Source organism: Panthera pardus, unplaced genomic scaffold (assembly GCF_024362965.1).
Source record: "Panthera pardus isolate Hobbes unplaced genomic scaffold, ASM2436296v1 HiC_scaffold_16, whole genome shotgun sequence".
Taxonomy (NCBI): Eukaryota; Metazoa; Chordata; class Mammalia; order Carnivora; family Felidae; genus Panthera; species Panthera pardus.
In genome coordinates this window covers 48,269,178-48,281,654 of record NW_026526721.1, presented here as the reverse complement: position 1 = coordinate 48,281,654, position 12,477 = coordinate 48,269,178, and the positions used below count along the sequence as shown (strand labels likewise).

General features: G+C 37.6%; 1 protein-coding gene across 39 annotated transcripts in view; it reads left to right on the top strand.

Moving 5' to 3' along the window:
* Positions 1-12,477, top strand: part of ABI3BP (ABI family member 3 binding protein) — a 256,218-nt gene that overhangs the window by 51,867 nt on the left and 191,874 nt on the right. The window lies entirely within an intron of this gene.

The window sequence follows — 12,477 nt, the reverse complement described above, 5'->3', positions numbered from 1 at the left end:
AAATTGGAGTTACCCACAGCAGAAAAAAAAAAAGAGTATTGGTCCTTTTGGAAAATTGACCAGTAGAGTAATAATAATCTGAATGACATGACAGCTTTCCTGGTTTTTGGTATTGTTAGGATTGAGATTTTGAGATTGTTAGGATAAGCAATTTCTTTTAATGACACATGTTTAAACGTATCCACTTTTGTCTCAGTGAAAATCATTCTTAGATATAGACTTTGTCGTCAAAAGAGGCTTACTTCTGCCTGTTGTTCCATTAGCTGGGAGTGAAAGGGAAAGATCTCCAAGATCTTGAGTATCAGCAACCAGTATTTAGCATTCTGGTGAAGATGAAATTATTAATGGTTTTGTCTGCATTTACTATTAATCATTTATTTAAGTCTTAAAAATAAGTGTGTATTTTAAGTAAGAAAATGTTTAGTTTTATTTTCCTGGTAAATAGGATAATGTAAATAAATACCTGGAAAGAAAAATTATATATGTGTGTATGTATGTGTGTGTATATATATATACATATATATATATATATATACATATATACATACATATACATATATATATACACACACATACATACACACACACATATATATATACATATATATGTGTGTATATATATATATATATATATATATATATATATGATTTCCCTTTATTCTCAGAGAAAACTGTACTACAATATAATCAACATTTTAAAATACAGTAATTTTCTGTACTGGTTAGTAAGGACATTGGGTTTGAGCTTGGTGCTGAGGAGAATAACCCATGACTTCCAGTGCTTTGATGCAACCTCAGATGCAAGACCTTCTGGCCAAGCATCGGTAATTTCATGTTGTTGGAGCATTTGCTGCATCCCTGGGGCTTGCAACTTTCTATGAGTTTGCTGTGGCTGAACCAAGAAAGATGGCATATGCAGATTTCTAAAGAAATTATGATTCCATGAAAGATTTTGAGGGGATGAAGAAGACTGGTATCTTTCTGACTGCAAAGTGATCTGGGGATGTAAAGAATTCCTTTAGGTTGAGTTCCATTGAAGTTTGTCACTTCACTTGTCCAGGGCCTGTGTTCCTGAACTATGAAACATGAATATTGGGTTATGGAATAGTTTCTCTTGATAAATAAACAACTAATAAAAAACAATAGTAAAGGGGCATCTGGGTGGCTCAGTCAATTAGGTGTTGGACTCTTTGATTTTGGCTCAGGTCATAATCTCATGGTCAAGATTGAGCCTTGTGTTGTCCAGCTCTATGCTAAGCCTGGGGTCTGCTTGAGATTCTCTCTCCCTCTCTCCCTGACCCTCCCCTGCTTGCCCACATGCTTGCTTGCCTGCTCTCTTTCTCTCTAAAAAAAAAAATTGTAAATCAAGAGAGATTGATACTCTTGAGACACAGAAAGATGTAAAAATGTTGATTTTAATAATTATCTGAATACTACTCAGTGAAAATAACAACAAAAACAACTACTGATACATGCAATAAAACTGGTAAATTTCCAAAACATTATGTTGAGTGCAAGAAGTCTTACATAAAAGCGCATATCATATGACTCAATTTCACTGAAGTCTCCAACAGGTAAAAGTAAACTATGGTTTAATAAAAATAAGAACAAAAGTTGTTTCTGGGAGGATGGAGTGGAAACAGACTGAGAAAGGGCACAGGAGATTTTGTAGGTTGACAGTAATATTCTAAATCTTATCTAGGTTTGAGTTACATAAGTGTATGGTATTTGGGAAAAAATCAGCCATGTAGAGATAAGATTTACATATTTCCTTATATGTAAATTTTGTCTCCATAGAAAAATATAAATAAATATTGAATTCTGGTTAATGATATGCATACTGAAGTGTTGAGGAGTGAAGAGTACTGAAGTATAATTTATTTTGAAATCCATTAAGAAAAAAGATGGATTGATGGATGGATAGAGAGACAGATAAATAGGATGAAAGAGATATAGCAAGATTTAAATCATTGTCTCTGGATAGTGACTTATATGGATGTGTACTGCACAATTCTTGCACGTTTCTCTGAAATTTTTATAATAAAATGTTAGCTCATCGTATTTCCCAGTCTTTAAATAGATTGGTTAAAGACATATAACCGATGCTAGAAGTCAGAGAAATTTTCCAAACATTATTAAACATTTACCTTAGGAGTCTCCAGAAATTATAATTCTAGAAAACTCTAATTCACAGAGTTTATTCACAGATCAAAATATATGTAAAATTCTCATGATAGGAAACTTAACAGCATGGTGGGTGAAGTTCTTTTTTCTCCAATAGAGTGTATCTGAAAATCTCTTTCAAAAGAAATTGGGGCCATGAATTTTATTTTTGAGGCACTGAATTTCCAAAGAGTAATAATAGTTCTCAAACTTGAGTGTGCATCAGGATCACCCAAACAGTTTGGTAAACTACAGGTTGCTGCTTCCATCCCAGAGTCTCAGATTCTAGAGGTCTGGAGTAGGGTCTGAGAATTTCTTCTCCTCCTTCTTCTCCTCCTCCTCCTCATCCTTCTTCTTCCTCTTTTTCTTTTTCTTCTCCTCCTCCTCATCCTTCTTCTTCTTCCTCTTTTTCTTCTTCTCCTCCTCCTTCTCCTCCTCCTCCTCCTCCTCCTTCTTCCTCTTTTTCTTCTTCTCCTCCTTCTCTTCTTCTTCTTCTTCTTCTTCTTCTTCTTCTTCTTCTTCTTCTTCTTCTCCTAATGTTTATTTGTTTTTGAGAGAGAGAGAGAGACCATAAGCAGGGAAAGGGCAGAGACAGAGGGAGACAGAATCTGAAGCAGGCTCCAGGCTCTGAGCTGTCAGCACAGAACCCAATGTGGGGCTCAAACTCATAAACTGTGAGATCATAACCTGAGCAGAAGTTGGACACCCAACTGACTGAGCCACTCAGGCACCCGAGAATTTGTACATCTAACAAGTTCCCAGGTGCAGCTGATGCTCTAACTGGGAGACCATTCTTTAAGAATCTTGGCATGGGGTCTATCCGCCCTTCCATCAGGAGCACCTATTGCGATTACTACTTACTTAAAATAGCAAGAAAATGTGAACAAATCAACTCCAGGATTTTCATGAAAAGTCATAAAAAGAACAAGAAGAAGAGAAATGAGTTTTGTTAAGTCTCTTAGCCTATTTGATTTCCTATTTTTATTGTATGTGCATTAAAAATAATAATTACTAAGAATATACTGGTTGTCTAAAGTGGCACAGGCAAAGTATTACAAAGTAGACTTTGAGATCTACTTCCCTACTTGCATTTGGCATATTTCCATGTAATAAAAACCATTTTTGTGTTAGTTTAACAAAACTAAGTACATCCTTTCTTTACCCCTCTCCCATCAGATCTAGAGCCCCTCTGCTATACCCACATTGTACCGATTGTACGAATGATGCTGCAGTGAAATTGTTGACTTATCCATCTGCCTAATTTACTAGATGCGACAGATCATAACTGAATGCGCATCACTAATGCCTCATATCTAGTAGTGAATGAATATATAAATGAAAACCAGATGAATGAAAAGACATATCTCCCAATGCAAATACAGAACTTATTTAGATTTTGTTGTTTGAAGTTAACCATGTCACTGCCCCCTTCCTTTATAGTAAATATATGCTTATTGGTTGCAGGTGGTTGTCCCACACCATCAACATGTTCCAAAGTTTAATTTTTTAAAAATATTTACTTATTTTTGAGAGAGAAAGATACAGACAGACAGACAGACAGACAAAGCATGAGGGGGAGATGGTAGATAGAGAGGGAGACACAGACTTGGAAGTGGGCTCCAGACTCTGAGCTGTCAGCACAGAGCCTGACATGGGGCTTGAACTCACGAACCGTGAGATCATGACCTGAGCCAAAGTCAGATGCTCAACCAACTGAGCCACCCAGGTGCCCCCCTTTTTAAAATTTTTTAAAAATATTTATCTATTTTTGAGAGAGAGAGAGAGAGAGAGTGAGAGAGAGAGACAAACACACTCCAAAGTTTAAAGAGGAATTTTAGGAGAATTGGATTGAGGGTGTGTGCACAAGTGACAACTGTGTATGTCTCAGGATGAGATTTTTCCTTGAGAATGAAAGGCTGTTGACTTAAGCAGTCTATGAAAAGTAATTTTCCTGCTTGGCTGTTGGTTGGGTGACAAGGTAGGTAATGAAGTAAAATAATTAGTCCTGCTAAGAGGTGATGACATGTCAACATTGGCAGGTTCAGTCGGTCTCATTCAGTTATCCAGAGTCACCAGATGGTGAAGTATTGGCCCGAGGAATCAGGGCAATGGGAATTCTCACCAAAGGGAAACTGTGTGGTTGTTTAAGTTGAAATGGAGCTCACTTACAAGAACAGCTGGGCAAACAGATATAAAGTGCTCCATTAAGAAGAAGACATTTTCCCTCTCAGATTTCTGTCAAAATGGCATTTTCTTCTAAATTCAATAGCAAACATTCTCCAGGTATTGGGTGACCATAATATCCTAATAAAAAGTTAACTGGTTGACACCTGGGAGTTATGGCTCAGTGGGAATTGTTCAGGTGTGACTTTATAAAGGGAGCTCTTCACATGAGCTGGGACTTTTTATTTCCTGAGCTCTGAAAGCACGTTTACATGCAGGAACATGTCTTCCAGTGGCAAACTCCCCACAAGGCGCTGGAGAGAGAACATGCTGTTCTGCTTGCACTAGAGCAGAGATCACAGAACGTTGCAGGTTGAGCATCCCGCTCACACTGATCATGTATGTGTAGGTCAAGTTCTGAGTTTCTTCAAAGGCCCCCATTCCTGTACTCTGGCATCTGTCCATGTGGCTTATGGTACTTTTACCCTACTTTTTCTCTACACTTTTTTAAAAATGACATTTTCCTGAAAATTTATAAAAGTCTTGCTTTATATATATCTGAACTATTTTCATGAAGATTTTTCCCCTTATGTTTTCAGATCTGAATTCACAAAACACAAGTAGGGATGCCTTCTGTTCGCCTCTAAAGCTGTGTGCTGTTAATTCAGCCTTTCCTGAATGCCCCAAATCTCTTTTCATCTGTTTTTCTTATTTAGATTCCTGATTCATCACCTGAATTGTATCTATTGAGTGAAGTAATTTCATTGGTACATTAGAAAGCACAATGTCCAAAATGTGGCTGAGCCCCTGTCTTCCTTACAGGTGGCATCCCACCACCCATATCCCTTATGGCCAGTGTCAGCAGAATCAGAAGGCAGGGAAGATGGAAATCAAAGGCATGAAGGAAGAAGGGCAGAGTGGGTGGGAGCAGCTTGAGGCCTATGGGAAGAGTTTAGAGAACTTCAAGTTAGCCTTATAAAGTTGTAAGTAGCAATTATTTCTGCATGGTCTTTGTGAGTGGTTAATGTATAAGACCATAAATAAAAGATGATTTGAATGATGCCATTTAGAGTTTTGCAGTGCACAACTCAAACAACTGTCAGTGGTGTCCCTGTTTCCAGAAGACATGTTGTACAGCTGCTACATGTTTACTGCACACTAGCTCTTTGCAAGCTGTCATTAATTCTCTACTGGGCCGTGGTAAAACTTCATTCCCAAAGAGTTGGGAACTTCACTCCCAAAGAGAGTGACAGAGCTATGTGGGATTTTGAGAAGGAATTCCATTCTGGAGATCCAGAGCCTATGTTAAAATTATGGTTTGTATAATTTAGCATTACAGTTCAATTAAATGCAGTCTATGCCACCAAATATGGTTTTTGGAAGTTTTTGAATGTGTTGTCAGATAGCAACTGCCCTGCTTAATACATAAACTCAAGATGTGACCATAAAGGCATTGGGATGTTTTCCACCTGCAATTCACTGTGTAAGAAGAATATAGAATGCATTTGAAACTTAGAATTGTCAGCTCTGGGAAGATACTAATGCCTAAAAAGGACTTGCTGATTTTATATATGTACCATTTATATAATGTGAATAAGAATATTAGGCACTATTAAAAGTACTTTCACCAGTGCTGTAATGGCAAGATGATTGAATGACCTTCCATCAGAGGAAAGTCTTTCATCTCTGAGAAAGGCTTATTACTCAGAGATGAGGAAGGTCATGCCATGCCCATGCTCTAGTGGCATGGTATCATGCCAGACAAGAGATTCAACCACATTGAATTACACAAGTAGTTTGCTTTGTTTTGTTGCTGGGTCATATCCCATTGTATGGATAAGCCATAATGTGTTTATCCATTTAACTATTGATTGGCAGTTGGTTTGTTACCAGTTTGGTGCTGCTTTGACTATCTGCATACGAGTCTTCATACAGCTTTATTTTTCATTTCCTCCAGAAAAATACCTAGGAACGAAATTGAATAGGTTATTTGGCAGCTGCCCAACAGTTTTCGCAAGTGGTTATACCACCAAACATTCACATTCAAAATGTGTGAGGGCTCCAGTTGTTCCAAATCCTGTCTAACACTTGTTAGTGACAGTCTTTTAATTTTATCCGTTCTTGGGAGTGTGATATCTTACTGTGATTTCAACTTGCATTTCCCTGAAGACTAATGATGTTGACCAGGAGTTGGTAAACTATGACCTGGTAGACAAATCCAGCCAACTGCCTATTTTTATAAGTACAGTTGACCTGTGAACAATAGGGGTTTGAACTGCACCAGTTCACTTATACACAGATGTTTTTGACAAATACAGTACTGTAAATGTATTTTCTCTTCCTTATGATTTTCTGTAACTTTTTCTTTGCTCTGGCTAACTTTATTGTAAGAATACAAATATAGAATACATAGACAAAATAAGTGTTAATTGACTGTTTATGTTTCCAGTAAGGCTTCCAGTCAACAGCAGGCAATGAGTAGTTAAGTTTTTGCAGAGTCAAAAGTTAATGCAGATTTTCATGCATGTGGTGACTCAGTGCCCCTAACCCCCATATTGTTCAAGGGTCGACTATGACAAACAGACACGTCCATTGGTTTACAAAGTGTTTGTAGCTGCTTTTGTGCTGCAGTGGCAGAGTTGACTAGTTCTAGCAGAGAGCACCTGGTCTACAAAACCTCAAATATTTATCATTTGACCACTTACAAAAAGCATCTGATGACCCTGATGTTCAGCATGTGCTTGTTGGCTATCACATATTGTCTTTAGTGAGGAATCTATTTAAATCCTTTTCCCTTAAAAAAAATATATTTTGTCTTCTTATTGAGTAGAAAGAATTCTTTTAAACATTCTGAATTCAAGTTTTTAAATAGATACACATATTGCAAATACTTTCTTCCAATTTGTAGTTTGGCTTTTATTTTTCTTGTTAGTTCTTTTAAAGTTCAAAACTTTAAAAATCTGATCCAATTTGATTTGTCAGTTTTTGAAATCTATGCTTTATCTGTCATATCTGAACTGATGGGAATTAATTTTATTATTTTGATATCTTAGAAAATTGACTCTGTATAAAAAAAGGCACTAAATAAGTTTAGGGGTTGGCAGTATAAATGGGATGTGTGTAACAAAAGAGAAACATACTACGGATGATAATCAAGCTTGTTCTTTTAGTCCTGAAACAATTGAGTCATTATTCTTTTAAATATAATTTATTGCTAAATTGGCTAACATACAATGTGTACAGTGTGCTCTTGGTTTTGGGGGTAGATTCCCGTGGTTTATTGCTTACATACAACACCCAGTGCTCATCCCAACAAGTGCCCTCCTCAATGTCCATCACCCATTTCCCCTCTGCCCCACCTCCCCATCAACCCTCAGTTTGTTCTCTGTATTTAAGAGACTCTTATGGTTTGCCTCCAATTGAGTCATTATTGACATCAGTATTATAGCTATTTTTTTTTTATTTCATATCTTATAGAAATTAATGTTGATCTGGTTTATTCCTAAATTTGCAATTTAGAATATTTCTGATGTCATTAGTGTTTTACAACACTGAGAGCATATTTTTCTGCTGCTACACTAATAGATAATTTTTACTTTAAAAAGAGAACTTTAGTATCAATTTTCTCTTAAGGTGATTTAATCAACTTGGCTAACTATGTATCAAACTTTAGGCCACATTCTGAAATATTTTAGAAAGTATAGGATAACCTTAAGAGAGCCTAGACATAAAAGAATATATCCTGTTGAATGGGTTGGAATGGTAACTCCTTTCTCACTGATCTGTGTCTGGATGTTTATAATAGTTTAGCTAAGTACCATGTGTTTGGGCTATGTTTCTTGACAAAGCTGAAACTGACCACAGCCACTCAGAACTCTGGGGTCAACACTAAATGCCTGCTCAGTACCTGTGCCTATAGCAAAGCAACCTCCGGTTGATCCAGAGAGTTCTCTGAGCTTACAGTGCTCCACCTTTTGTCTGGTGTTCTTATCTCAGTACCTCCTTACTGATTTTAATGCCACAGGGCATGTATTTACTTTTAAAAATTAAAAGAGGATTAATTCTAATTTTATTCTGAAAGACTTTTTTTTTTTTTCTTTTAGTATTTCACAACACCCTTTTGAACTATTTGGAGATACTCTAGGGTGTTGCAAAAAGAGGATTAGAAACAACTGTTCTAGATCCAAGGTTCTACTTTACCAATATGCAATATTTTTTCTCAACCATACTGGTGTTGTTTTCCTGGAATGTTCACATTCTTTATTTTGTCTCACTCTTCATTGGCAGAGGCTTTATTTCTCGTGTAAGATACAATAAAATGTTCTTCCAGGACTCTTACTTCTCTGTACTCCTGGGCTTTTCTGGGCAATATATATGCCATTTTATTTATAAATGTTTTCCTAGTTAAGCTTATATCATGTTCTGTTATTTTTCTGTTAATTCTACCTTATGTCATTCACCAGAGGTTTTCATACAAACATTGAAAGATAACTGTCACCACAGGACTGTGTTCCAAAGCATTTAATTAGAGTTACTCAGAATGAAGCATAATTTATCAAAGATTAAAAATTATTATAGGATGCATGGAGATATACCCTAAAATATTGGGGGATATTGTCCACTAGTATAAAATTGAATACTAGTCCAAACATTCATTTGAAGCAAAGCTTGACAAAATTAATCAGATTGAAAGGGCAAAAAAGGTTAAACTCTTTGCTGAGCACTGAAAAGACCAATGGTGTAATAACTCAATGAGCGAAGGCATGTAAGGAAGACAAACCAAAGATAGAGGGAATCCATACTGCATGACAATGTGAGCATAGGTGAAGGTGCATTGCAGAATGTGAGAAGAATATACTGGCCAAACAGAAGGAAGATAGGTTGAAAAGTAATAAAGGAAGCAGTAATGTGTGCCAGGGTAATTATAAGGGACTTGAATTCTTAGCTCCAAAGAAGGAACTGAGATGATCGTCTCAAAATACCATGTTTGTGATGCTGCTTTGAGGTCAGATTTGTCTGTGTGCATCTCTCTTTCTTTTTCAGGACTTTTAAAAATTTAGCTCCAGAGAGTAGGATGAATTAGAATTTTGGAAAAAGTTGGTCAGCTAAATGCCAATTCGTTCAAAGAGTTACATGATGTTGATATATTTGCTGGCATATTTGCAAAAGGGAGAAAGACTGGAGTCATGAAAATTCCTGTGCAGAGGAAATGAGAATAATTCCACCTTGTCAGTTGGTAATTCTGTTTACAGCCTTCTTTTTCCTCACTTGGTGCAGCCATCCTTTCCACTTTCCAAGTGGGAGAGGCCCATCAGGCCAAAAGGTATGAGCAAAGGTCTGATGTGATGATGCTGTGAATCTTGGCCCTTAGTCAAACATGAATGCAGCCTAAGTACAGTGAGATTCCTTCTTCTCTGCTTCCCAACAAGGGGTTGGAAATAGGCCAGTGGGTTTTGATTTACTGTGGGACCTGATAACCTTCTAAGGTAGTGGTATATGTCCTTGACTGATATTTGTTCCATTCCATTGAGCAGGATGGATCTAGGCACATAACTAAAAAGGGAAAATTTGGCTTGGACAAAATCTATGTTATGGCTAAAGTATAAACCCCCTCATCAAAATCTAATGAAGTTAGGACAAAACACGAGCGGTTAGCATCAACTTGAGTGTCATGGTCTGGGTGTTGGGGTCACCCCTTACTCTGTTGGGTAACGATGAAGTTCTCAACGGCAACAGAGCAGGAAGTGCAGCTTAGTGAGAACTGAGATCCAGTTTTGACCCTGCACTTAACTTGCCGAGTGACAGAGGAGTGGCTGCCCTCAATTTAGTTGTTTGTGCTACGAGAGAATTGCACAAGATGAGCTAGACTAGATGAGTCTTCCTTGGACTTGAGATAAGCCACCCAGTATCTCCGGGTTTCAACTTTGCCTCAAGTATAGGAATAGCAATTTGAGATTCTAGAAGTTTATAGAAATTTTATCAAATTCTTAGGAAGTACAAAGTTCTATGTACATATGTAAAAATAGTGGTACTGGCTGGTGAGGTCAGAGAGTGGTTCCCACAACCTGGTATCCAAGAAGGGGCTGTCTTTATTTTTTCAAAGGCCTATTGGAATCCTTTTATGTAGCTATATTGAGACATTCCAGGCTGATTTTGACTGGGATAGTATAAATTTAGTGTAATGACTTTGGGAAGCCCATGCTGTTCAGAGGTGCTGACTGGTGTTAATGCAATATAAATCTTTGATTCGTGAGAAATAGAATGTGGATTACTAAATTAATAAATGCAGTCTTTCCCGTGGGCAAAATATTTTGGGGAAAAAAAAGAAATCTCTATGGAATAAAGAAAGAAAATAATTGAGGTCCACACTCTCTTATCTTAAAACTCTTGGGGCCAGATATGTTTTAGAATTCAGAAAATCTTTGGATTTTAGCAATGTACTAGGTTATCTAGACCAGATATTAAGTAACCTCTTCAGCAGGGCTTGGCCAGCACCCCTTAATTAAACATACTAACTTTCCTACAATTAAACATGTGAATAGTCACGCAGACTAGTCAGTAAGATTCAAGAAAGACTCAGTGGCCTCATTATGGTTCAGATTGGGTTTTGTTACCAAATAAGTTTAACCTAAATCTACAAAAAACCTTACAAAGTGTTTTGGATTTCTGAACTGTGGCTAAAAGGTTATCTATGGCCTTCATTAAGTAACAGATTATTGGGGCACCTGGGTGGCTAAGTCGGTTAAGCGTCTGACTTCGGCTCAGGTTGTGATCTCGCAGTCCGTGAGTTCGAGCCCCGCGTCGGGCTCTGTGCTGACAGCTCAGAGCCTGGAGCCTGTTTCAGATTCTGTGTCTCCCTCTCTCTGACCCTCCCCCGTTCATGCTCTGTCTCTCTCAGTCTCAAAAATAAACATTTAAAAAAAAGTAACAGATTATTGAGCAATTACTATGTGCCAGCTTTAAGATAGTGCCATTTGCAGGATGCCTGGGTGGCTCAGTTGGTTGAGAATATGATTCTTGATTTTGGCTCAAGTCATGATCTCACAGTTCATGGGATGAGACCCTCATCAGGCTTTGCACTGACAGTGCAGAGCCTGCCTGGGATTCTCTGTCTCTCCTTCTCTCTCTGCCCCTTATTCATGTGTACACCCTCTCACTCAATAAATAAATGAAACATTAAAAAAAAAAAGATAATGCCGTTTTCACTAATCTTTGTAAACAACCCCTCAAAGTGGACATTGTTATCCATGATCCATAATTTTCAAATCAGGAAATTCAGGGTCAAGTACTTTCAGGGAGTGGCCAGAGGATACATCGATAACTAAGTTGCAGAACTGGGATTTGAACGAGGCTCCTTCTGGCCCCAAAGACAAAACACCATGTCGTTTACTCACGGCTTAGTCAAGACCTCTGGTTAGTGCGATGATCTGCCACTATTGCCTACACAGTTAAAAAGAAAAAAAAAAAAAAAGCTTTGAAAATTTAATTAAGATTTTTCTCCTCAGTCTGCACAATCTCTCTGGGAAAGTTCATCAAATGATTATTTAGAAACTGACAACATCCAGGTGGATCTGTATTCTTTTCCTGAGCATCGCACTTGAATATTCAACTTCCTTCAGAGCATCTCCATGCAGTTGTCTCACTGACCCTACCGCTTCCAAATAGAACTAAAGGTTTTCTCCTCCACCTGTCTCTTCTTTCAGAACTCCCTATCCTCCCATCTCAGGTACCCTTAAGCTGTCTCCGGCCCTCACTCCTGTCCCTTTGTTTCCATCTCTATTAATCACTGAATTTTGCAGGAATACAGCTGGAGGGCAGCGTTGATGAGGCTGGGTATTTTCAAAGCGCAGTAGCTAAATTTACTAATTAGACATTTCAGATCCTTTGCCCCTCCCGACAGTATGTATAAAATGAAGGTTTTGACTAATTGTGGATAACCAAAATAGCCTTAAATACCATCTACCTGCTCAATAATAAACTACTAAATATTAAGCCCTAAGATTTTCCTTTGTGTTCTAGACTGCTTTATACGTTATTTAGTTTGGGTTTGGGGATCTCAAAATTACCCATGTTTTAGCCGTTTAGGTGGGTATGTCAGAATATTGGTTAGCTAAGTAGACCACGTGCTTTCTAGCGACAATGCCTGTAACA